The sequence below is a fragment of the Nomascus leucogenys genome, chromosome 4, assembly GCF_006542625.1.
Source record: "Nomascus leucogenys isolate Asia chromosome 4, Asia_NLE_v1, whole genome shotgun sequence".
NCBI classification, from domain to species: domain Eukaryota; kingdom Metazoa; phylum Chordata; class Mammalia; order Primates; family Hylobatidae; genus Nomascus; species Nomascus leucogenys.
This window is the reverse complement of record NC_044384.1, coordinates 139,923,866-139,949,235: the sequence shown is the minus strand read 5'-3', so window position 1 is coordinate 139,949,235 and position 25,370 is coordinate 139,923,866. Positions and strand designations below refer to the sequence as shown.

The window sequence follows — 25,370 nt, the reverse complement described above, 5'->3', positions numbered from 1 at the left end:
GACAAGCCCTTGGGGGGCACGTCAGCCTTTCTGCAGCTCTGTGTGCCAGTGCCGAGAACCCATGCCACACACACAGACTGCTGTTCCAACACGCTCCCTGGCTCCCAGGCCCACAGCGGCTCCTTGAAGGAGCCTTCGCCAACCATGAGCTAACTCCTCTGGCTGCTGGAGGAGCCAGGTGGGGGCAGCTCAGCCAACACCTTGTCTCATTATGACCTAATCTGTTCACCTGGAAAATGGTCAAATCCACTTCCTCGATGGGCTCCCAGGGGCAGGGGAAGATGCAGGCTCTGCTGATCCATCCCCTCCACACTTCCTCTCCCCATGCACTCCTGCTGTTCCTTCCAGCCTCGCATTCTCCACTAGAACCCTTGTTTCTTCTCTGTAAGACACAATCTTTCCAACCCCGACCCAGCACTCCTGTCCCACCGGACACCATGCTTTTTCACACCCCTCACTCGGCACAAGCTTTCCTCCAGCCTGGAAAGCCCTTCCCTCCGTTCTATGCCTTAGTTCAGTCTTCACGGATTTTCTCCTGGGGGAAGTTTCGCTTGATTTGCCCAGGCTAGGCTGTGTGTACCCAGGACAACCGGAGCACATGGGAGAAACAATTATGTCATCGCAACATTAGCTAATGCTTACACCACACCACACGAGGTGTGGTGCTAAAAGCTTTACATGTATTAACACGTTTAATCCTCACAACAGCCCTATGAATCTGGGGTATCATCATCCCCATTTTACAGATGAAGAGACTGAGGCACAGACAGTTTCGCTACCTTGCCTGAAGCCACAGAGCTTGTAAGTGGTGAAGCTGGGATTTCAACCTCTGCAGTCTGGCTCTGAGCTGGCCCCTAACCACTGGGCTTACTGCCCCTCTTAAGCCACAGCACTTACACCCAGGGCCTTTGTCAATGGTCGCCTCTACCAGACTCTCAACTTCAGGGTGAGAACCAAGCCTTTTATGCTGGACCCTCCAGTACTTAGCACAATGCTGCTCTCTTTAAATGCTGTGGAATGAATGAGCCAATAAAACAGATTTCCTCCCACTCACAGCGACCTGTCCTTGCTCAAATCTGAGCCAGCCTGGACGGGCTCAGAGAGGCAGAAAAAGAGACCCAGGCTTCCTGGGATGGTGCCTCCCCTCCTGTCCCCACGGATGCCACCCACCCTGCCTGCCCTGACCACAAGTGTCCAGACATAGGTGTGCAGGCTCTGGGCCTGCAGTGGGACAAAGACAGAAACAACTGCAACTCATGCCAAATCCCAGGACTGTGTGCTGGAGTTCGAGGGGACAGTCTGATGTGACAGACCTAGCATGAGGGGCTCCTTGGAGTCCAGTGCAGGATGAGGTCATTTCCATCCAGCAGCTTTCTCCCTTTTCTGGAAAGTGCATCCCCCTTTCCCACAGGAGCCCATCCCTGGGGTTTCCTTTCTCCTTGAGCGTGGGGAGACACAGGATGAAGTTTTGGTGTCAGAACCACTCAGAGGCCAGCCTTGCTCTGAGCTGGCCGGGGCCACCGGGGTCACCATGCTCAGCACATATGGGGAAAGGGTCTACCTAGCGAGCAAAGCCACGCAGTGTGGCAGCCTGGCCATCAGAGCCCAGTGGCAAGGAGCTGGGGGCCCGCAGCTGGGTCCCGTGGGAAGCCACCCGCCCTGCCCAGGTTACACAGCATGTACCTTCCGCCTTTTTTGCTTCAGCTACTTTGAGTGGGGTTTCATTCGTAACTGACTGACACAGCACGCACTGGAGAAGGAATATGAAAGAGCACAGTGGATGCTTGCTGCTATTTATCTTTCGTTGGACTGTCTGTCTGTCTGTTTGCCATATCCAGCCCCCTCTCCTTTCCTGTGTGGAGGGAGCTCCCCATTTTGTGTAGAACAGCAGGCAGGCCGTGCAGCCTTCTCTGCAACCAGAGGCCCACGTCCTCCTCTTCCAGGCTCATGCCCTGGTGACCAGGTGTGAGCATGTGACCTGAGCTTGGCCAGTCAGCTGCTCAGGTACCGACTCTGAATTGGGTACGTGTGAGTCTCAGAGGAAGGGATGGTGAGGGCGCATCTGTGAACCAGCCCTGGAGGCAGATGTGAAGTGCAGGGATGGTGGCACCCTCTTAGCCAAATTGTCTCTGCTGAAGGACTAGCCCGGGACCTCCTGCCTCTGCGTTCTGGATCTGCCCCGGTTCTGCCTGTTTTCTGGTCTTTACCTCCTGCCAATTCTGTGGGCACCTGACAGCCTTACAATAATGTCATTTTCTCTTGCTCACAACCAAGAGCTGTAACTGAAATGAGACAGGAAGCACAACTCATTTGGGGAGGAAAATATACAACTGAGAGCAAACTAGTGTCATAAAATGTCACGACAACCCAAAAGGCTCCCTCCGCCACCATTCCACGTGTCCCTTGGTGGTGGGGGGCGGGGGGGGTGCGCTGTGCGACCTCCCATTGAGAACCACAGGGTGGATGGTCACTGTCCTCCTAATGAAATCTTACTGAGTCTGTCCACCTAATGAAATCTTAGAGTCTGTCCACATGCAGAGTTGACTTGTCTCCTCACAATCCATGACAGGCTATGCTTGAGGAGGACAGAATGACAATTTCCCATATGAGTGAATTTACCCTTGCTCTGCTCCTCTGGGACAAACACCACCCATGGTTCCCTGTGCAAAATGGATACACGCTGGGTCATGGGACCAGCCCAGCTGGGCTACAGCCGGACATCGGGGCAAACAACTGAAGGGCCGAGCAGTCTGGTGAGCCGTGCTGTTTTGGGAGTGGTGCCTCTGGGCTGTTTCAGCACTGTGACAGACCCCAGAGGGAGAGGGGGTGAGCAGAGGCAGATAGAGCACGGAGGAGTGAGCCCGTGGCTGCATCTGTCTCCTGCAGGCTGCTGCTTCCTCCACCTGCAGCTCCTTCCCTTCTCATCATCAGCCTCCACCCCACGAGGTTGCCTCGGGTCTGTTTCTGCAGCCTGAAAGAGGTGCACTAACCCTATTCAAATCCCCATTTTACAGGTGAGGAAACAGATAACTTTTCTCATGAAACTGAAGCCCAAGCTCCCATAAACAGACGTGATGGCCTGAGATCCCGGCCCAGAAAAAAAGCGTGCTTTATTTAGCACCTACGAATGCTGGGGGAATTTGCAGATGTTCCCCAGCGCCAGCACGGGCTGAGCAATCGTAGGTCATCGTAGAGTTCACCGAGCGTCAGCACACACATTCAGGCCTCACATCCTTCTGACTTCACACAGGAGAAAGTGGAGGCCACAGAGGCCGGCTGGTTCCCAGAACACAGATCTGCTGCAGGGAAGCTGGGGCGATCTTCACCCTCTGTCGCCTTCCTCACAGCTGCCCCCATACCCCTGCACTCCTGACCCCTCGGCCTGAGCCTGGGGATGTGCACGCTGTCCCCTTCTCCACAGAGCTCCCTCCTCCAGGCTTCCTCTTCTCTGTCCTGCTGCCGGTTATCCTTCTAAAATGCAACTTGAATCCTGCCCCTTCTTAATAATTTTCCTACTAAATAACTTTATTATTGAGATGAGGTCTCACTGTTGCCCAGGCTGGAGTGCAAGTGGCACAATCACAGCTCACTGCAGCCTCAGACTCCTGGGGTCAAGTGATCTCCTGCCTCAGCCTCCCGAGTAGCTGGCACTACAGGCAAGCACCACCATGCCTGACTCTAAATAACATTTTAGTAACACTGTCAAGCTGCTAATATGTATGAAGCACTCAATATGTGCCAGGCACTATAAGGAGATAGCATCTCGCTTATTTGCATGAGAATCTTGTGAAGTATGCACTATGATTGTCCCATTACACAGATGAAGAGACCGAGGCACAGTGGCACTCAGACTGTACCTGGCAGGGCAAGGACTGAAACCAGCAGATGTACAGCTCCCTGTGGAGGTGGAGGGGAGGGCTGCAGCTGGAGCCAGGAGGGCTGAGCTGGGGACCAGGGTCAGAGGCTCTGTGACCCTCTCCATGATCTACTCAAATAGAACAAAGCAAGAGTGTCCTCTGGGAATCAACTTGGCCCTGGAGATAGCCAGCTCTGTCTTGGTTTTGTGCTGTCCTGTGATGCTGGCCACTCCTCACCAGAACCACCTTCATTGAGTTTCTGGAGCACATCTACACCGCAGCACATCTACACTGCAGGGAAGGCTGGGTCTTCTTATCCCATCATGCAGCAAACCGAGGTGGCAGCCTATGTGACCAGCCTAAGGCCTGGGCTCCTCAGTGACAGCCCAGAGCCTACTGCCCTTACTCCTTGGGGTTACTGTGCCATTTTCTAGAACCTACTATCTGGCAAGACTAGCTATCATGCATGTGGAAAGCTTTCCATCTGCAGGTATAACTGGGTTCTCCCAGAAATTTCTGGAAGGAAGAATTAGCTACACTGTGACTTAGGGCCCTGCAGGATCCTCAGCAGGGCAGGTCTTGGGGGATGGGATGTCTTTAGGGCTGGCTTCGCCTTCTTGACCCCAACACTGTCTGGGTTGCCCATGGCTCTGCTGCCAAAGCCAGGGTGGGCTTGGCTGGCGGGCGGAGGCCCACATGTGTGTGTGCAAAGCGCTCTGTTTCCTCTGCTGAGCCTGCAGTGTGTGTCACCAAGCCTAAAACTCCACATCAGAGAGAGTCCTAGCTTCATTCAAGGACGGCATCTCCTGATTCCTCCGTCAACACCCGTTGGGTGCAGGGGTGGCAGGAAGAGGCATCTCCACTCTACCTTGCCCTGATGTTGCAGTTTCAGCCAGGCCAGGCCCATCAGTAGAGGGCACAGCCCTGATTTCAACCGGACACAAAGGCGGGGGCCATGAGCTGGGACCTGGGGTGGCTTCAGAGGCCAGAGAACAGTGAGGCCAGCCCCACAGCCAAGGGAGTGCAGAGGCTCTAAGGGGTTTCATACACAGAAAATTCAGGGCGGCGCAGGGCAAAGCTCATGCCTGCATCTTTTCCTTTTGTTTTCTGACGAGGCATATCCCTTTGTTCTGGGTGAGTAAGAGGTCAGGAGGTCTAGGACATGGGTCCACAGTCGGCCTAGGGAGGCGGGCCTGGGGTGTGCAGGCTTTTCTGCCTGGGTTTAATCAGAAACCCAACACTTATCTCACCCAGAGGACTAGGCAGGACTGGGCTGGCCTCTGGCTGGGCTCAGCACTGACCAGGTGGCAGCCGAGAGGATGGGGACACAGCCGTGGGCCCCACAGAGCTGCTGCCGGGAGCCAGGCTGCCCTAGTGGTCCCCTCCTCCTCGGGGGTTGCCATGGCAACCGAGCAGGAGGGACCCTGCTGTCTAGCCCTGGCGCTCATCTCTTGCCTTTCCAGCCTCATCTGCATTCCAAGCCTTGGTCAGAGCCGGTGTCAGGAGCCCTGACATGGAGATGACATCCTGCTGAGACCTGACCCCGGCCCAGTGCTGCACGTGGCAGGGATGGGTTGCTGGGGTGTGTGTGTGTGTGTGTGTGTGACTGTGGTGGGGTTGTTGCCTTGCTGTGTGTGGGGTGGTTGCCCTGCTGGGTGTGTGAGTGTGAGTGTGGGAGTGGTTGCCTTGCTGTGTATGAGTGTGAGTGTGGGATAGTTGCCTTGCTGAGTGTGATTGTGAGTGTGAGGGGTGGCTGCTCTGCTGGGTGTGTGTGAGTGTGGGGGGTGGTTGCCCTGATGGGTGTGTGAATGTGTGTGGGGTGGTTGCCCTGCTGGGTGTGTGAGTGTGAGTGTGGGGGGTGGTTGCCTTGCTGTGAGTTTGAGTGTGGGATGGTTGCCTTGCGTGAGTGTGAGTGTGGAGGCTGGTTGCTCTGCTGGGTGTGTGTGTGGGGGGGGTGGTTGCCCTGCTGGGTGTGTGTGAGGGTGGGGGTGGTTGCCTTGCTGTGTGTGAATGTGAGTGTGGGTGTGGGGGATGGTTGCTCTGCGGAGTGTGTGAGTGTGGGGGGGTGGTTGGCTTGCTGTGCATGAGTGTGAGTGTTGGGGGGGTTGCCCTGCTGGGGGTGTGTGAGTGTTGCGTGGTTGCCTTGCTGTGAGTGTGGGGGGTGGTTGCCTTGCTGTGTGTGAGTGTGAGTGTGAGGGTTGGTTGCCTTGTGGGTATGAGTGTGAGTGTGGGGTGGTTGCCTTGCTGAGTGTGAGTGTGAGTGTGAGGGGTGGTTGCCCTGCTGGGTGTGCATGAGTGTGGGGTGGTTGCCTTGCTGTGAGTGAGTGTGGGGGGTGGTTGCCTTGTGGGTATGAGTGGGAGTGTAGGGTGGTTGCCCTGTTGGATGTGTGTGAGTGTGGAGAGTGGTTGCCTTGTGGGTCTGAGTGGGAGTGTAGGGTGGTTGCCCTGCTGGGTGTGTGTGAGTGTGGAGGGTGGTTGCCTTGCTGTGAGTGTGGAGGGTGGTTGCCTTGTGGGTATGAGTGGGAGTGTAGGGTGGTTGCCCTGATGGGTGTGAGTGTGAGTGTGGGGTGGTTGCCTTGCTGTGTGAGTGTGGGGGGGTGGTTGCCTTGCTGTGTGTGAGCGTGGTTGTGGGGGGTGGTTGCCTTGCTGTGTGAGTGTGAGTGTGGGGAGTGGTTGCCTTGCTGTGTGAGTGTGAGTGTGGGGGGTAGTTGCCTTGCTGACTGTGTGTGTGAATGAGGGGTGGTTGCCTTGCTATGCATGAGTGTGAGTGTGGGGAGTGGTTGCCTTGCTGTGCATGAGTGTGAGCGTGTTGGGGGTGGTTGCCCTGCTGGGGGTGTGTGAGTGTTGCGTGGTTGCCTTGCTGGGTGTGTGAGTGTGGGGGGGTGGTTGCCTTGCTGTGTGTAAGTGGGGGAGGGTGGTTGCCTTGCGTGTGTGTGTGTGAGTGTGAGTGTGGGGTGGTTGCCTTGCTGGAAGTGTGGAGGGTGGTTGCCTTGCTGTGAGTGTGATTGTTGGGGGTGGTTGCCCTGCTGGGTGTGAGTGTGAGTGTGGGGTGGTTGCCCTGCTGGGTGTGTGAGTGTGAGTGTGAGTGTGGTGGGTGGTTGCCTTGCTGGGTGTATGAGTGTGAGAGTGTGGGTAGTTGCCCTGCTGTATGTGTGAGTGCTTGGGGGGTGGTTCCCCTGATGGATGTGTGAGTGTGAGTGTGGGGCGTGGCTGCCCTGCTGGGTGTGTGAGTGTGAGTGTAGGGGGTGGTTGCCCTGCTGGGTGTGTGTGGGGTGGGGGTTGCCCTGCTGGGTGTGTATGGGTGTGTGTGTGGGGTGGGGGTTGCCCTGCTGGGTGTGTATGGGTGTGTGTGTGGGGTGGTTGCCCTGCTGGGTGTGTGAGTGTGAGTGTGAGTGTGGCGGGTGGTTGCCTTGCTGGGTGTATGAGTGTGAGAGTGTGGGTAGTTGCCCTGCTGTATGTATGAGTGCTTGGGGGGTGGTTGCATTGCTCGGTGTAAGAGTGTGAGAGTGTGGGTAGTTGCCCTGCTGGGTGTGTGAATATATGAGTGTGAGGTGGTTGCTCTGTTGGGTGTGTGCTCTGGGTATGGTTGGGGCTGAGTTAGGGACATGGGCAGGGCTGTGTTAGGGATGTGGGTGTGGCTGGGTAAGAGACATGGGCGGGGCTGGGTTAGGGACGTGGGTGGGGCTGGATTAGGGGAGGGGGGCTGCCTAAGGGAAGTGAGTGGGGCTGGGTTAGGGACGTGGGCGGGGCTGGGTAGGGACGTGGGCGGGGCTGGGTAGGGACGTGGGTGGGGCTGGGTTAGGGAAGTGGGCAGGGCTGAGTTAGGGAAGTGAGTGGGGCCCTGGGTTAGGGAAGTGGAGGCATTGGGTTCGGGAAGTGGGTGGGGCTGGATTGGGGTATGGCCGTGGCTGGATTAGGGAAGTGGGCGGGGCTGGCCTAGGGAAGTGAGTGGGGCTGGGTTAGGGACGTAGGTGGGGCTGGGTTAGGGGTATGGGCGGGGCTGCGTTAAGGAAGTGGGTGGGGCTGGGTTGGGGAAGTGGGCTGGGCTCGGTTAGGGGTGTGGGCGGGGCTGGGTTAGGGGTGTGAACAGGGCTGGGTTAGGGATGTGGGTGGGATCAGGGCTCCACAGGACAGCGCTCCTGGAGTTTTCTCTAAGCACCCCTGTGGTGTACACTGCCGGGCGAGCAGTCCCTCCGGCACATGTTGTCCAGCCAGGACAGCACTAGCCTTCCCCCTTCATGGAAGCCTCCTGTTTGCTGCCTGGGTTTCCCCTCCCTACTGCATACCCTTGTGAGAACTCGGCAGTCTCTTCTGAAGGACGTTGATGCTGTGCGACAATGTCATATGCTGGCTGCTTCATGCCTGGTTCTGCTTGCACGTCATCTCCACGCAAACCCCAGCCTGGGCCACAGGATGGAGCCCAGCGCTCGCCTTCCTGGTGCTCCTGGAGCTCATCACTTACTCCATGATGTTTGTTGGTGTCTCTGTGTCCCACCCTTGAGAATGCCAGGTCCTAGCGGGCAGGGGCTTCCGAATTCTGTTCCTGACTGTGACCCCGACACTCAGAGCAGTGCCCGGCACACAGCGGGTGCTCAGGAAACTTGCTGAGTAAGAGAGTGGGCACATGAATGAATGAAGAGGACTTTCTGGGCAGCCCATCTGGCCCTTTGTCCTTGTCTTTGGCCCTCACTGGTGAGCTAGGCCCTGCACTGCCTGAAAGCTCATCCGAGGGCTCGCCTCCTCCCTAAAGCCCTCTCAGACTCCCCACCTTCCAGGCCACCTTTCTCTGAATTCTCCGGGCACTTGCTTTCCTCATGCTGACTGCACACTGGCCCGCATGATCTTAAACTGTGGGAGTCTGTGGTCCTGTCTTCCTGACCAGACATCAGCTCCTTGAGGGGCAGGACACTGCTGCACTTTTTGTGTCCCGAGCACAGGGCCCTGCAAACAGCAGATGTTCTGTGTGTGCTGATGACGCTGATGTGGTGAAGTCAGCGAACAAAGTCCAGCCAGAGTCGTTCACAGCTCCAGATGACATCTCCCTAGCAGAAGACCTCCCACAGCTTCATGGGTAAGACTTTCAAAGTCGGAATGCTTCTGGTGGCTGAGTCATCTTTCTTGAGTTGAGATGGGGTGGTTTGGGATGCTGGTCTCAACTTTATGTCTCATCCTTCCGCGATAGCCTTACGTTTGAATTTGACTCAGTCTTCAAGCCTGGGTCAAACAGCACCTCACTTGACAGTCTTCTGTGCTCTTCCGAATGGAGCTGATGGCTTCCTCCCTTCACACCTCGATCTGAGCACTTTCATGCCCACTCTCAGTGCAGCAGTGCACCTGCTGGATGGTTTTACTGAGTCACATTTCTGATGTGCCTGTCGGGTGAACAGATCTACCTTTTTCCAGCATCCCTTCTGTGGGCATCACTCCTGTCTAATTTCAGGTGGTTCTGAAGGGACCATGAGTCACAGCACCTGCCCATCACCCCTGCCCCAGGAACACTCATGACACCTAGAAAGAGATGTTCATTTTAGCCCTTACTCTGGCAATAGTGACTGGGCCTGGGGATGTGCAATGGGCCACAAAAGACCAATCAGAATATTTTCATGGGATTTAAACACAGACACTTGGAGAAATAGGGTCTTTTCACCAGGAGCAGCTCAGCTGGGAGGATATAAACTTGGAGTTTCCAGAGTCTGGAGAAAGCTCGTTTGCAGTAAAAAGGGAATAAGCCTGAGGTAAGGAGAACTAAGGGAAAAACAAATAGAAAGAGAGAGAAAGAGAGAGCATCCTGAAATCTTCGGAGCCTTTAGGCCCAGCAGAACCTAAAGAGCTGAACTTCCCAGTGAAACGCACCAGAAGATTCTCTTGCCATCAAGAGGGGCTGGAACGGCACTGCCCACACTAGCCCGGGCTTCAGGAGGGCTGAGTCGCCCCCAGTTCTTCCCCCTGCTGCTCATGGCCACCTGCTGGGTGTAACCAGTTCAACTTCAACACATACTTTCTGATAATAAAATAAACGCATGAATGACTAGTTTTCTCTCTATCATCCATTTCTCTATTTCTCATTTATACAGAAATAAATGAAAATTGTTAGCAGGAGGAGGAAAAGAGGAGAGCTTTTTCCTATTGTGCCAGGCACTGTGCAATATCTAGTTTAGCCCTTGAAATGACCCTGAGGCACGACTGGTATTATCTAGTGTCTCATATTATCTTTACTGCAGGCAAGGAAACCACAGTTCACAAGCAGGTCATGGAGGTCCAGCTCAAGTCTCCCCAACTCCACCATTGTCACCATCTTTCAGATGGCTCCATTTGCACAGAAGTAACAGGCATGTGAGCTTTATAGTACTTAAATGTCCAGTGTTCCTAGAAACCTCATGGGCAAATAACAACACTGAAATATTCCCAAGGCAATGCTTTGTTTTTCTGTAAAGTTGTTCTGGGCAGACGAGGAAGAAGAGACCAAGCACCTCGGTCTGCAGTGCCCAGCACGTGGGTGCTGTGAGTACGGCTGCTGTGGCGGGAGGGCCTCTTTCCAGGGCTGGGGTCTTAGTCCTTGGGCAGGGCTGGGAAGTGAGGGGACCTCAGCCTAAGGGAAGGTCTGCCATTAACAACCTGCGACTCTGGGCAAGTCACACGACTCTTTGAAATTCAACTGGAACAGGGATTCATTTCATTTCTTTTCTTTTTTTGAGACAGAGTTTTGCTCTTGTCACCCAGGCTGGAATGCAGTGGCGCGACCTCGGCTTACTGCAACCTCTGCTTCCCGGGTTCAAGTGATTCTCCTGCCTCAGCCTCCTGAGTAGCTAGGATTACAGGCACCCACGACCACACGTAGCTAATTTTTGTATTTTTAGTAGAGACGGGGTTTCACCATGTTGGCCAGGCTGGTCTTGAACTCCTGAAATCAGGTGATCTGCCTGCCTTGGCCTCCCAAACTGTTGGGATTACAGACGTGAGCCACCGCACCCGGCCAGGGACTCATTTCATTTGTCTGTTAGTTTTGGTTGATGGAGGTGGCTCCTGGGGCCACCAGTGTGAAAGGATGGGTACGTGGCATGAAACCCAGTACAGGACTCTGGGATGGGGCAGGTGCCCCAGTGGGCTGCACCCCTAGACTGCCCTAAGACTCTGGCTTTAGGCAGCTCTGGGTGCCTCCCACCTGGGGGTCCCAGCACTGCTGATGGGAGTGGGAGAAACATTTTGGACAGACCCAGCCTGGTGTGGAACAGAAAAGAGTTCCTGGCCTGGGAGTCAGCTACCGGGGTCCTGTCCCACCCCAAGCCATTGGTTTGGGTGTGATGACCTCTCCACCCTATTCCACCCTGACACATGCAGAGTCAGCCCACAGCAACAGGTAGGGGGACCACCATGTCATGGAGCCATGCCCATGGGGCCAGGGAGTAGAGGCGCCGAATCGCCCATGTTTCCCTGGGGACTGTCTCCCAGCAAAGCCCGGTTTGCAGTGTCCTGTGCTAATGGTTGCACTTCAGCTCAGGATCGAAGCTTCCGTTTCCATACCTGGTACAACAAGAGCAACCACTCACATTTTGTAATCACATTGCATTTGCAGATTGTTTTCCCTACACACACAATGACCTGGGCTAGGGAGGCCTTCCTAAGAATTATACCACAGAGAACTGCACACCACAGCCATCGAAAGAACTGCCCCAGGTCCCACAACTCCATGAGTGGGGCTGGCTGGGCTTGCACCCAAGTCTTCTGACTCCAAGTTGAACCTTGCATCTATTGTCTAGGAAACAGGGAAACCTTGCTTGTCTCTCTGGGACATTATGAGGAAAGAATCTATAAAAATACTTAAGACCTTTGCAAATTCAAAGTGCTGGGTCCGTGCTGAATAATTGATGGGCTCAAGCTGCTTGGAGCTGACGCACAGTCCTGCAGGAAGCCTGGGTGCGCGGAAACCTTCCTTTTCATTTAGCCCAGTGAAAGAGGTTGCTGAGAAAATCGCCAAGAAAGACTGCTTCCCTGTTGGTCAGAAGGAAGCCCTGGCTCCTGGGAGCCACAGATCTAATTTATGGCCTCCCTGAAAGGCGGGGAGAAAGCCCAGGGCCACCACAGGGAGAGGGGCTCTTGGGACGCCCAGTCGCTGGTGTGTCCCTTCCAAGGCTGCAGGGCTCTGGGAAAGGGTGGCCCTGGCAGGCAGGGAGAAGTGCCTGAGAATCTGACAGTTTGATTTTGGAGGAGATGGGGAGGGGGAAAGCAGCCGTGGGAAAAGCAGAGAAGGATGTGGTTTTCCTCCCGGGAAATACTCGACAAGGCAGGGATGCCCAGACGGGCTAAGGCAGCCTGCTGCCACCCTGCCAACTGCCACATGAGACCCAGGGCTTTTCTGGCCAAAGGCAATGGTGGCAGTGGGGATTAGAGGGCAGAAAGTAGATACAAAGTGGCCTTTAAAGCAATCTGCAGAGACGAAAGCAGAATGCAGTGCAGGCTGGTGCCCTGGCTATACAAACAGGAAACACTTCCCAGCTGGCTGAAACTCAGACACCAGGGCACAGCTAAGGACACGGGGGATGTGTGCCCTCCCCCATGGCTTCAGCCCACCAGAGTGGCTCCTAACCAGCTGGCATTGGCCTCAGCCTCCAAACAAGGCAGATTGAGGACTATTTGAATCCACAGGATAATTGGCTCCAAGTTGAAAATAGGCAGAATCAACAAACTCCAGCTCAAGTGGGGATTTGTCCAGATGATCTGCTTTCTATTTTACTCTGCAGCACAAGTTCCAAAGCCCAGGGTTTCTAAAAGACTTCCTAAAGCCTTTCATGGTGTTCCCTGTGCTTATGCCAACTGGGCACCTCCACGTTCGGGCTGAGGGTGCTGACCTCGCAGGGGCTAGAAGGGTCCTTAGGGTTTCCTGGTGTTTGGACGCAGTGGGGTCCCAGTGTGGCCTCAGCCTTGCTAGGACTACCCAGTGCAGCCTGTAAGTGGCTGCAGGCACAGCGCTGTGCCTGCACTGGGGTTTGGCAGGGACATATGGCCTGAGTGCCCGCAGGCAGGGCAGAAAATGGGATGTGTGACTTTGCTTCCCTGCCGTGTCAGTTTGCGCTGGAGGTACCGGGCTGCTGAAGCCTCCCGGGTTCACACCTCGCAGAGGAAAGGAATCAGGAGCAGGAGAAAGGGATGGAGCAGGTTAGAACAGGGCAGAGCCGGGTGTCGGGGGATGTGGGTTGGTTGACAGCCAGCTCTGCCACTTACTAGTTCTATGACCTTGATCAACAGATTCAACCCTCCCAGGCCTACGTTCCACATCCATGAAACAGGATTGTAATGGATTGTACCTCACAGTCTTGGAAGGACCAAATGAGATCAAGTTTACGTGAATTTTTAGTTACACCTCTAATACGACTGTCACCTCCTGCTCTTGACTGTGCTTGGCTGTCACTCTCCTTGGTCCATCGAATTGGGAAATGGCTGCTGCACTGCGAAAGTTAACAAGCGTGCAGAACAGCATCTTACTGTGAGCTCAGGACTCTACTGCACAAACTGCCTTTATTCACCAGCAACCTCCCAGACTGCACGCTCCCTGAGGGCACAGACTTCACCTTCTGCTTCCTTGGTAGGGTGGTGCATTTGGATCCTAAACTCCTTTGCAGAGATGGTGGGCTGTTCTGTGTGGTTTCATTATGCCAGCTGCAACCTAGGTGTATTCAAATCAGCAACACCCACCCCTACCCCACTCACAGCCACTGCCTCGTAGCAGAAAGCGTCTGCTCCAGAGACAGCAGGGACAGGCACTTCAGCGTCTTTATCTCTGGTCAGCATTGGGCGTTTGATGATTACCAAAGTAAACATTAGAAATGCGTTCTCATTGGTAAAGACAGAGGTATTCAAGATATGTGGGTTGGGTAAATGAATTCAGAGACACTCTTGACTCAGGAAAGAGCAGGTAAAAGAATCCATGAGAGCTCCAGGGAGGTGTGGTCAGGGCAGCAGAGAGCAGATTGCTGGGCTTCACCGAGCCCACAGGACAGGCTGTATGGACTCCGCTGGACGTGTTTGCAGGTAAATATTTGTCCAAAAATGTGTACATGTCTGGCAGAATTTGCTCTCAGGCTGCTTTCATTCAAACTTGATAATGAGGTTGTCTTCACCTTCCTCCAAGTTTTCAGTGGCTGCTATCAAACAAATAAACAAAATAGCAGCAGCCACACAACCAAATCTGGGAGGTGCCTTTGTGACTCGAGGGACTTAGGTCAGTTCACGCCTGGCATGGGACTTCCAGGGTGAGGTGCATGGAGCTGATCACAAGACTAGGGAGGTAGTGTCACTTTCAACTGGAAGGTGGACAGTGGGGGCCAGGTCCCTAAGGCAAGGACCCTCATCCAGAACCTTCCTGGGTGGCCACCACCCTAAGCATGAGCCTGCTGACCTAGGGGCTGCTGTGCCCAGCCAGGTTGTGGAGGCTCCGCTGGCTTCCTGGAATGAGGAAATGCTGCCCAGCCTTCGAGAAGGCCTGGAACTGTAGCCAGTGCGCAAGTCACTGCCTAGGCTCTTTCCATACCTGCCACTGGACCCGGAAAATGGGGTCTGACCTGGGTCTGTCCCTCTAGGTCCCAAGGGACAAGCCTTGCGAGGGAGCCCTCGGGCATCTACTGCCAGCTTCCACCTTTGGATCAGGATGCCCTGGAAGGAACTTCTGGCCACACTGAAGAAATCGGGGCTTGGTCTATGCCCCCAGGGGGAGAAGGTGAACCCTCATCCTCTGCAGGTTTCTGCAAAGGCCGCTGGGGCAGAGGATCACACTTAAGGGCACCCGAGGGACCTTTTGGAAATTCCTCAGTGAAGAGAGCTTTGCGGTGGGGGAGCAAAGCCACCCCCTACTATAGATGACAACTTGGGGGGGAGCTACTGTGTGCTTGCTGAGGCTACGTGGCAGGGCCCTGGCATGGGGAGGTGCCTGACACTAGACAGCTACTGCTAGAGAAGAGAGGCCCCCTTGACGGCTGTGCCCACAGGGAGACTGGGCTACTGCTCAGCAAAGTCCTTCTCTCGAGAGTGGCTGATGGATGAGATTTGATGCTGCCTGGCAGAGCTGAGCAGGCGGGCAGTGCGCAGAAGGAAAGGGGGTGAGGTGGGAGCAGACCCCCTCGAACTGCTCTGCTCACCTTCTCTCTCCATGCTTGTCCTTCCACTCCAACACTTCTCCAGAGAGAAGTGGTAGGGGTCATGGTGGGGAAGAGTTGGCCTTTAATGGACAGGGCAATGGTCCTAACCAGGGAAAAGCTGAGACCTGCGGCCTACCCGACTCGTCCTGGCAACACGGCCCTCGGGGACAGCTCAGACTCTACAGGTGATTGCAGAGCCAGCGAGGCTCACCTGCCACCCCTCCTAAACTGTTTTCCCACCCTGTCCCATCCTTCCTGCTCCCCACCTGCCCCTGCCCACCATGTAGCCCACCCTCAGCCCTTCAAGGTCTGTTTCAGTCTGTGCTTTTCCTTCCTATCTCCACATGGCAATCCAAGCCTCAGGGTGCATTTGCACAGTAAGAGCCAGCCAGGCTAATCCTAAGGGATTTCCAGTTAGTGGCACGTGAGTGCTCTCCCACCCCCGGTCTGGAAACCAGGAGCAAAGTGCTCAGTTATTCATTTTCCACCTTTGCAAGCAGCTCAAGTCCCTTGGGAAAGCACAGCTCCCAAAGGGTTCTGGGAATTCCTGGAGCTCCTGTAGGGCCAACGGGGCTTTCTGCAAGCAAGATCTGCCTAGAGAACACAGCAGCCAGGGTGTGAGAAGCCTAGCAAGTAGTTTCTTCCTCATTGGCCTGGGGCTCTGTGGCTCTCTCTCAGCAAATACTTATGCATGGCCTTAATTTATTTCCCTGCCAGAGTCCCTCTTGGAGGGGGGCCAAGCTAGTAGACAGGAAGGCGGGGACTGGCAATTTAGTGGAAATCCATGCATGTAATTGGGAGGACCAGAAGAACAGGAGCAAGTGTGCAGGGAGTCTGGGGGCTCTGGGCAGGCAAGGAGGAGAACAGGGTGTGGGGGAGCAACCCTTTCTTCTGCTTCAGGTGAGAAAAATTGAGGCTGGCCAGGCCTGACGGCACAGCCTTGCAGCTCCTGATGGAAGAAACTGCTTTCCTGGCTCCACAGGTTTCCTCAAGCAGGCAGGGGATCTCCCCAGGTCATGAGATGAGCCCCACCACACAGTTCTCATTTCATCTGGGTGTGAGTGGTTTCTGCCCCTCTCTGGGCCTTAGGTGCCTCAGATTTCCCAAAGCAGCCTTCCTTTGAGAGCACTGTCCCAGGAGTCAGGCACGTGAGGCTGACTCTCTGCTCTCTCACCAGGTGGGGGAGCCACACCAGGTCACTTAATTTCTTAGAGTCCCATTGGCAAAACAAGGATAATAGAGTCTCCTTGAAGATTGATGGGGAGGATGGAGTGACCAAGGGATGCGAAGGGTTTCTAAGTAGTGCATGGTCCATAAATGCACTAAAGAAAGAAGAGCTGTCATCTTCATCCATTCCAAGCACAGCCCATGGCTGCTTTCCAAGCTCCTTAAAAACACGCTGCAGAAGTTCCTATCCTGCCGACGCGCTCAGGCAACAGGCGCCACAGCACCTCTGCTTTCTGCTTTCCCAAGACTTTGTCCACGCTCTCCACGCTCCATCCTGAGCTTAGCGAGGGGGCAGGACTGTGTCTACTGTGTCAATGGGAAGCTGCTTTGGAGCATGTGTCCCTTGGGGAAAACCCTGTGGATAGGGACCTGATCTCATCTTCTGGGATTCTCCAGCAATGACGGGGAGTTTGTGGAAACTTGACTTCGGAGAACCTGCTCGCAGGCATAAGGCAGGAGCCAGCCCCCAACCTAGAGTCAACCCTCCTTCCAGATCTTCCCAGGAGGTCCCAGTCCTCAGAATTCCCTCTAAGCCCCACCGGGAATAAAAACCAGGCAGTAACGGGTTTGCAAAATAGCAATACATCCAACCTGACTTGGCTGAAGAAGACACCCTACCCCTTGCGGTCTATGGCCCCGTGTCTCGCTGACTCAGAGTGCCCACCTTCACGGCTGACCTGCTCATTCCTGGGAGACCTTGGGGCTGTGCCGTTCCCTCAGGTCACATTGGCTTGGGTCCTTAGAGCACCCTTGGGCCCAGGTGCCCTGGGCCACTTCCCCTGAGTTAAGGACCGCATCCGTGGGGACAGAAACTTCCATCTCACTGAACCTGAAGACAGGAGCCAGGCTGGGCTTGGAGGTCACCAGCCGCCTGGGAGTGGACCCGGAGAGGCTGAGTGGGGCCCTCCCTCTCAGACGGCAGACCCCAAACCTCCACCCAGAATCCGAGCCCGGACACGGCCAGCAGGGAGCTGGGAGATGAAGTCCAGCCCTGGCTGCCCGGCTCCTCTGGGAGGGCAGCGAGCCCGCGGGAGCGCATGAGCGGCCTCTCCCGGGGGCGGTAGGCGCGCGTTCCCTCCGGGGCGCTTTGGGATCCGGCTGCTCCGCGCCACTGCTCGCGCTGGGGACCTGCGACGCCTCAGCCCCTGCCCAGACCGCGCTGCCCGCCGCGGCCACACCTCCCGGCCCCTGGGAAAGTCCCCGCCGCCGGCGCGAACCCACCTTCCGGGAGCCCAGGGGCACTGCTGGGGACTCGCCAGTGTTCCCGCCGCCTCCTCCTGCGGGGGTCCGCGCCGCCCGGCTCCGCGCCGCCCGGCTCCGGCCCGGCCTCAGCCCAGCGCTCCCGCCTCGCCTCCCCGAGCTCCTGTGAATTCTCGGCGCTGCTCCTTTCGGAAAGGACTTTTTTTTTTCCCCCTGCGTTGCGTCAGGGCGGTTGCCTGGCGACGGCCTAGCTCTCCGCCGCTAGTATTTCACCGCGATCCCGGCCTCCCGTTCTCGCCCCGGGTCCGAGCGCGCCCCGGGTCCTAGCGCCCTTTCGGTTCCCCGGCCCGGGCAGCCCCCGCGAGTGGAGAGGAACTGCACGCCTTTGCCAAACCCCAGATGAAACCAAACCCAAACATCCATTTTCTCATTAAACCCAAAACCAAAGCAGTTTCCCCCAGTTGTGGCAACGTGGCTGCGCCACTGTCAGAAGTTTGTCCGCATGGAGGGCGCAGGGGGACCCCATGCCCAGGGCCTCGTCCACCCCCAAACGGCTGGAGTTCATAGGACCCGCGGCCAGGACTGCCCCCGAGCGCCTGCCGTGGGCCACACCCCCCGACGACCCAGCAGGGCAAGTGTTGGCATCTCTGGCTGCCAGATGAGGAAATTGAGGCGCAAAGACCCGAGTGTTTGCCCCACTAACCACAGGGTGTCTGTCCCGCCAGGGGCGCGGCATCGGCCACCTCTGGCTGTCTTTAGATCCTAAGACCCAGTCCCTGCTGCATCAGAGCCCAGAGCTGCAAACCCTAAGGCACACGCAGGACAGTAGCCTGAGCTGCCCGGACCGCAGGTCTTCAGGACAAGACGAGGGACCCAGGCCAGACAATGGAGACCCCAAGGCTGGTTACTGAAAGGAGGTCTCTTACCCCAGACCTCATCAAGCACCTTTCCTAGATGCCCGGGGCTGGAAGCGTCTTTCAAAGGGCTCCAGTCTGCCATGCTCACGATAGCCCGGGGCGTGCGCGCAGGCGCCGTCTACATGGGCAGACACGAAGCTGAGTGGTGGCGCTGCAAAGCGACTGGCGCAGGCTCCAGGCAGGTGCGCGGCTGGCCGGGCCGTTTGTGGGGCCTTAGCCCCTGTAGGGGCCCGAGACACTCGTGCTGCCCTCTGGTGCCCGCGTCCTTCACTGCAACTCCGCATCCAGCCCTGACCTACTCCCTTCCTTTCTGACCTTCACTGGAAGGTCCTCTAAGGGACGTCGTCTAAGGAGACATATTGCCAGTACAGACCTAGTCGTGCCACTGATGCAACGGTCCTAAGCTAGCGGGTGTATTAACAGGCATCTTTTGGAGAGTCACAGCGTTGATCCAGATCTTCTGATTCCAGCTCCTAAACATCACTCCTTTCTTCTTCCTGCCCCCTACCACTGTCCCTACCCAAGCCACCAGCAGCTTGCCCTACCCAGTTCTGGGACCTGCCACCCGGGTCCAAGCGGGCACGCAGTCTCCTTACTGATGTCCCTTCACCCACTCTCAGCGCCTCCCAAGCCAGTTACTCCTCCACAAACAGGAGAAACACTTAAGAATGGAAATCCAGTCTTAGCTGCTTCTGCTTAAAGGCCTTCAATGCCCCCAGTCCTCTGAGGATTAAGAGCTAGCTTGGCTGCAGGGGCCTGGTTGGCCTCTGTTTGTATCTAGGGCCTTGTCTTGCACAGACCCTACTCCCCAGACAACAGACCTTCTTCCAGTCCCACTGTCCACCTGCTCCTCCCCACCGGCTGCTGCAGCTCTGCCTCCCAAGGGAACCCCAGGTTACAGGTGCTGGCAGACCCCTGCCTTGTCTCCTTCATGGACCAGTTACAATTCCAAGTTTACCTGTGAGGTTATTTGATTAGTGTCTGTCTCCCTCTGAGGCAGTAGGCTCCGGAAGGGCAGGAACCATGTTTGCAGGCAGGAGTCTCAGTCTGGACTTGGGATGCAGCATCCTTCTGGGTGCTGGCTGTTTCTGACCACAGCCCTGGTGCTGAGCCCTAGTTGGCTGCATTGCTCACTGGTGTGCCCATGGCCCTGGCACGTGATAAATGCTCCAAGGTCTTTTTGGATGGGCCATTCATCCCCATCTGGAAATGCTTTGTCCCACCTCTACCTCCTGGCTCCCTGTTTGACCTGTGGCTTCTATTTCTGTGAGTGCAGGTGCTTTCTCATGGGGGAATTGTCACATGCCTCAAATGGACAGGCAGCCTGTCCAGGGCAAGGGTGGTGTCTTGCCCTGTGGCTCCCATTCTGCCTGAAATGTGCCTGTGGGCGGGAGGGTCATCAGTGATGGGGACCAGGAGGAGAGTGGGTCAGAGGAAAGAGGAAGGGGAGGAGGAAGAGCAGTCTTGGTTGGAGTAGCCTCAACTCCAACGTCAAATCATATGGAGTGGTCAAATAAATGAGTTAGCATAGAATGGTATGTAGCCACAGAAATAATATTCTCAAAAACTATTTGATCATATAGAAAAATACTAACGATTTAACGCTAAGTAAATAAGACTGGGACACCAAATCCTGTGTACATTATGAAACTTCTCATTCTAATATCTAATTCATATGTATGCATGGAAAAAAGATTGGAAGAGTATATGCAAATATTAGCTGTGGTTATCTCTGGGCTGCAGGATAATGGAGGATTTAAAATGTCTTCTGTAAGCCTGCATTCGTTTTCTACAATGAATCGTTTTTTATGAGAAACATCAAGAAACACTACTCAAAAGGGAAGATGGCACTGTGTTGGTGTTGCTGATGGCACTTCCTTTTGTGTCAGGCACACTGAAACTCAGTGATGGTGGGAGGATCTGGGTGGGCCAGAGAGGGCAAGGCCACCTAGAGGTTCTTCCTTCCCCTTGATTCCTTACAGAGAAGTTTGCTTTCAGTTGGTGCAAGATGCATGAGACATTGCCTCTTATAATCCTACAGGAAGCTGTGAAATAGACGAGTCAAGAAAAATGCCCAGCCAGGCATGGTAGCTCACACCTGTAATCCCAGCACTTTGGGAGGCTGAGGCAGGGGGATTGCTTGAGCCCAGGAATTGGAGACCAGCCTGGGCAACATGGCGAGACCCCGTTTCTACAACAACAAAAAAAAAAAGAAGAAGAAGAAAGAAAACTCAGCTGGGCATGGTGGTACACACCTGAAGTCCCAGCTACTTGGGAGGCTGAGGTGGGACTGCTTGAGCCCAGGAGTTGAAGGTTGCAGTCAGCCATGATTGCACCACCACACTCCAGCCTGGGCAACAGAGCAAGACCCTGTCTCAAAAATAAATAAATGAATAAAAGATTTAAACTTAAAATATTGTCTTTCAGAATTTCTCCCAATTCATTTATTCATCTATCCAATAAATATGTATTTATACCACTAAATACCGGACACTGTTCTAGGCTCTTGGGAAATGTTAGTGAACAAGTCAGATGAAGGACCTCGCCCTTGAGAACTGATAATCTAGCAGAGGAAAGCAGGCAGATGATGACCAACTAATATGCTAAGTAAATAAGCAATATTGTGAGTGATAGAAAAACAGAACTGTAGACTTAGATTGGAAGTAATGGCAGAGGAGGGGAAGAGTGTGCACGTTTTCAGGCAAGGTGGGCAGGGCTGGCCTCGCTAATAAGGTGGTTTTCTAGCAAAGATTTGAGGGAGATGATGGAGGGGGTTTTGTGGTGTCTCGGGGAAGGGTGTTCTAGGCAAAGGGTCAGTGCAGAGGCCCTGGGCCAACAAACGTGCCTGCCACAATCAGGGGCCAGCATGGGTGCCTCGAGGCCAGAATGTAGGAGGCAGGGAGTAGAGCATGGGTGGGAGATGACGTCAGAGACAGGGCAGGGCAGGTGCTGGGCCAGAGCCCTTGGGCCTGGCAGACCTCCTGAGGACTGGCCTTCCCCCGAGGGGAGCTCCAAATGCACAGCTGGAACCAGACTCTGCCCTCTTGGCACTCTCAGCGCACAAAGCCCTCTCTAAATCAGTCTCTCCTGTTCCCTTTTGAGTCTATAAGCTACTTGAAGGCGATTCCTGTGTTCTAGGGATACGAGAGAAGGAAGGATGAAATTTCTGTTGGGCTCTGTAGGACAGAGGACACTAAGGGTGGCGACATCCCTACCCTTCTCCAGAGAGCAATGAAGACTCTCAGTCCAGGGCCAGAGTCCACTGGCCTCTGCTGTTTGCCTGTGAAGGGACTTGTCCATCCGTGGGCCCAGGGTTTCAAGAAGAAGCGTGAAGTGACTGTCTTACGCATGTTCAGCTGCAATGGCTCCTCCCTGCTCTCATCTCTCAGAAGAGGATGATTCAGGCTGAAGCTCAGAAGGACAAGGAGGGCCAGCTTTCTGTCCTCTAGGGAACCTGTTAGTTCCATTTAGGGGCAGCTGGCTCTGTGCCACCCGGTGGCTAGACATGGGGGTGTGGCGCATGCGGCTTTTTGTAGGAAGATAATTAACAGAGCAGTCACCACACAAAGCGTCCACCTTAGTGCTGGAGTAGGGAGGTGACAGAATCCACCTGAGCCTAGGTGAGGAGGAGGAGTGGGCTTCAGCTGGGAGAGGTGCCCACTCTGAGGCAACAGAGGGAACTGCATCTGGAAGGGCATGTGCGGAGGCTTTGTGCAGAGCAGGAGGTTGCTCAGTGGCCGACGTGAGGAGTGGCGGGCACAAGGGGTGCAGCTGCAGGGCTCGGTGCAACTACAAAGGCAGGGGATGAGGAAGGAGCGCATCGTGGCTCTCCTAGCTCAGAAGAGCTGGGCAGGTGAGGGGTTCAGACAGGAAGCCCATACAGACGTTGTTTCTCTGATTCTGCTGGCTCAAGGCGATGGGGCCCCCTGTATGTCCCAGGTGATGATGACATTGGGACGGCAATAAAGGTGGTGACAGCAGGGAACCCGGAGTCAGGCAGACCCGGGTTACATCCCAGCTCCTCTGGTGATTAGTATGTACAATGGGCAGTCACTTAAGTTTTCTGAGCTACAGTTACATCATCAATAAGATGGAAATAATTTTACTATTCATAGTACTGTCTTGATCCATGAGCAAGAGGGCTGCCTGGGCTGGGTTTTAGAGAACCCTGCCCTGTGCTTTCTCCAGGCAAGACGGCCAGGGGTCAGGGGGTGCCCTCGCAGAGTCCACTCCCTCCCTTCCACCTGGGACCCAGGGCCCAGGGAGCTCCTGCTCAGATGGGCCACGTTCAGGCCTGTGTGGCCTTTTCCTGATCTATGGGGTTTGGATGAAGGCTGGGCTCTCAGGCTGAGCTGCTCCCCTGTCCAAGCTCTGGGTGGGAAAAGTAAGAGGGGGGCCACAGGTGGGGCCCGAGGCCTCACTCCCACTTCCCTTCTATGTTCAAGGGTCCAAGGATGCAAATCAGAGCCTTGCTTTTGAAGTGTTATAAAGGTATATTTGTCAAGGCAGGAGGAAAGAACAAAACCTATTTTCCAGTTTATTAACTTGATTTATAACTTTCAAATATTTAGAGACATGGCATGTGGGCCTCCCTTTGTGCATTCGCGCTGGGCCTCTCAAATGTCAGGTTGGGACTGATATGAGCCTTTCTTGCTGGTTTGTTTAAGGAGCAAATGACGCAGCACACCGCACATAGACATGAGCGATCACCTCCCGTGTCCTGCCCCTCTCCGTTGCGACGTCTTTGAGTTTGTGGAGTTTGCTGTTTTATCTTGTGAACACTTGTAAGAACATCTTCTAGAAGATGCTGTGGAATGTGTTTCCAGGCCCAGCACCAGCACATCCTTGGTGACACCTGGAAGGAGGCCCCCTGAACATGCACAGCATTTGTTTTTGTTTTGTTTTGTTTTTTTGTTTTTTGGGTTTTTTTTTTGTTGTTGTTGTTGAGACAAGGTCTCTCTCTGTTGCCCAGGCTGGAGTGCAGTGGCGTGATCTCGGCTCACTGCAACCTCCGTCTCCTGGGTTCTAGCGATTCTTGCATGCACAGCATTTGAAGTGCACCAGAAATGTCACCACTGACAACAGAAGAGCAGTGACCCTGATGGGCGGGGGAGCGCCTTCTAGACGTGATTCTAAGCCGTCCTCTCACCCAGTGAGCCTGGCTGCTTTGAGTAATGGAAAGACCCTGAGTAGGAGCCAGGGGATCCAGGTTCCAGGGAGGGCTCTTTTACTAACTGGAACTTTGTCAAATCACTTCCTCTGGCTGGATGGCTTTCTTTTCACCAGAAAAAGTGGTTCCAGCTCTGCCATCCTCTGACCCCTGATTCCATGACACTCTGCGCCTACTGAATAGACTCTGTCCTGCTGGGCAGAGGCAGGAGGCCGGACCAGGGACTGTCAATTAGTGGGGTCTGGCAGTTACTGTAAATCAAAGCCAGCAAGAGAAAAGAAACAGGCTCATTTTGAGACTGGGATGAGAGCCAGCCCGGGACGCTGAGGAACAAGGCGGCACCCCCATCCTGGGAAAGGGCCTGCTTGAACTCAGGGTGAGGTGGCCCTTGACCTGCAGGCAAGACCAGGACCTGCAGTAGAGCTCTGCCCCTTATGGAAGTCAGGACAGGGAAGCCCAATGTCTTCTCCAACTCAATAGCCCACGGCAACATCAGTGCTGCAGGAGCGAGGACATAGGGGCTCATTTCATCTCCACTGGCCAATCCCTGATGATACCTTGAGAAACCAAGGTGCAGAGGACAGACTGATGAATACTGGTGTCACAGGAAGCTTGTTGCATAGAGGGATGATCATTCTATCATCAGGAAGGCTGAGACATGAGGCAGGCGTTGGAGGCAGGAGTGAGACAAGGTGGTAAAAGAGAAGGATGGCATGTCATTCACCAGTGCTGGGAGGGATTTTTGGGGAAACGGGACTTTGGCTCTTAATATTCAACCCTTTTTCAAGAATTGTACCCCGAAGAGATACTGGGGACAAAGCCTCCCTTATATGTAACTTCTCTACTGAAATCAGCTCTAACCCACTGCCACGTAGATGTTCAAACAAAAGAAACGCACACCTTCTTTCCCATCCCCATCCTGGCGGGGGAGGTGGGGAGGAAGTGTATGTACGCGGTGCAGGGTGAGGTTCTATCCCTGGGTCTGCCCTTTGCTGTCAGGCTGCTTTGGGCAAATCCCTTCGTCTCTTGAACCTCAGTTTCCTCCTCTACACATGGGCAGTACCAAGAGCTACCATGAAGGTCACTGTGAGGATTAGAATTAATGCCTAGAAAATGCCTGACAATCTTAGACAGGGAGTAGCTCACGGGGAACGGTGGTTTTTTTGTTAGTTTCTTGGTTTGTTTTTCATTTTCTTTTTCTTTTCTTTTCTTTCTTTTTTTTTTTTTTTTTGAGACAGAGTCTCGCTCTGTCACCCAGGCTGGAGTGCAGTGGCACAATCCCGGCTCACTGCCAATCTTTGCCGCCTGGATTCAAGCGATTCTCCTGCCTCAGCCTCCCGAGTAGCTGGGATTACAGGCGTCTGCCACCATACCCGGCTAATTTTTTGTATTTTTAGTAGAGATGGTGTTTCACCATGTTGGCCAGGCTGGTCTTGAACTCCTGACCACAGATGATCCGCCCGCTTTCGCCTCCCAAAGGGCTGGGATTACAGGCACGAGCCACCATGCCCGGCCAACAGTGTTTTTTATCACGTCTGCTGGCCAACTGCTCTTGGCTTGTGCACCACCTGGAAAGGGGTGTGGCTTTCACTCATTCTGGTACCAGGCACGGCATGAACAAACATTCAACAAGCAAACTGGCAGCATTCCTGGATATCTTAGCTGCCTTGTTTGTCTTCCCAGAGCATGAGGTAGCCCCGTTTGCAATCTGACACCAGCAAAACAGGACGGCGCATGGAACAAACATGCCGCGTGGTTCAGCCACAGGTTTTGGGCACAGACTCCAGAGCACTTCCTGGCTCAGAAACGCAGCAAGCCACTCCAACCTGGTCAGCTGCCATGCAATGGTTCACATCTTAGGATCGAGACT

At 54.8% G+C, this 25,370-nt stretch overlaps 1 protein-coding gene across 3 annotated transcripts in view; it reads right to left on the bottom strand.

The window, feature by feature from the left end:
• Positions 1–18,463, bottom strand: part of FAM167A (family with sequence similarity 167 member A) — a 46,719-nt gene extending 28,256 nt beyond the window's left edge. For 2 of the 3 annotated variants that reach the window (XM_030812377.1, XM_030812378.1), the window contains exon 1: positions 17,435–17,639. The gene's annotated coding sequence lies outside the window, so the exon portion shown is untranslated. Of the gene's footprint in view, positions 1–17,434; positions 17,640–18,339 lie in introns of those variants that run through there. The other variant, XM_030812379.1, reaches the window with a different exon arrangement.
• Positions 18,464–25,370: the final 6,907 nt, after the last annotated feature.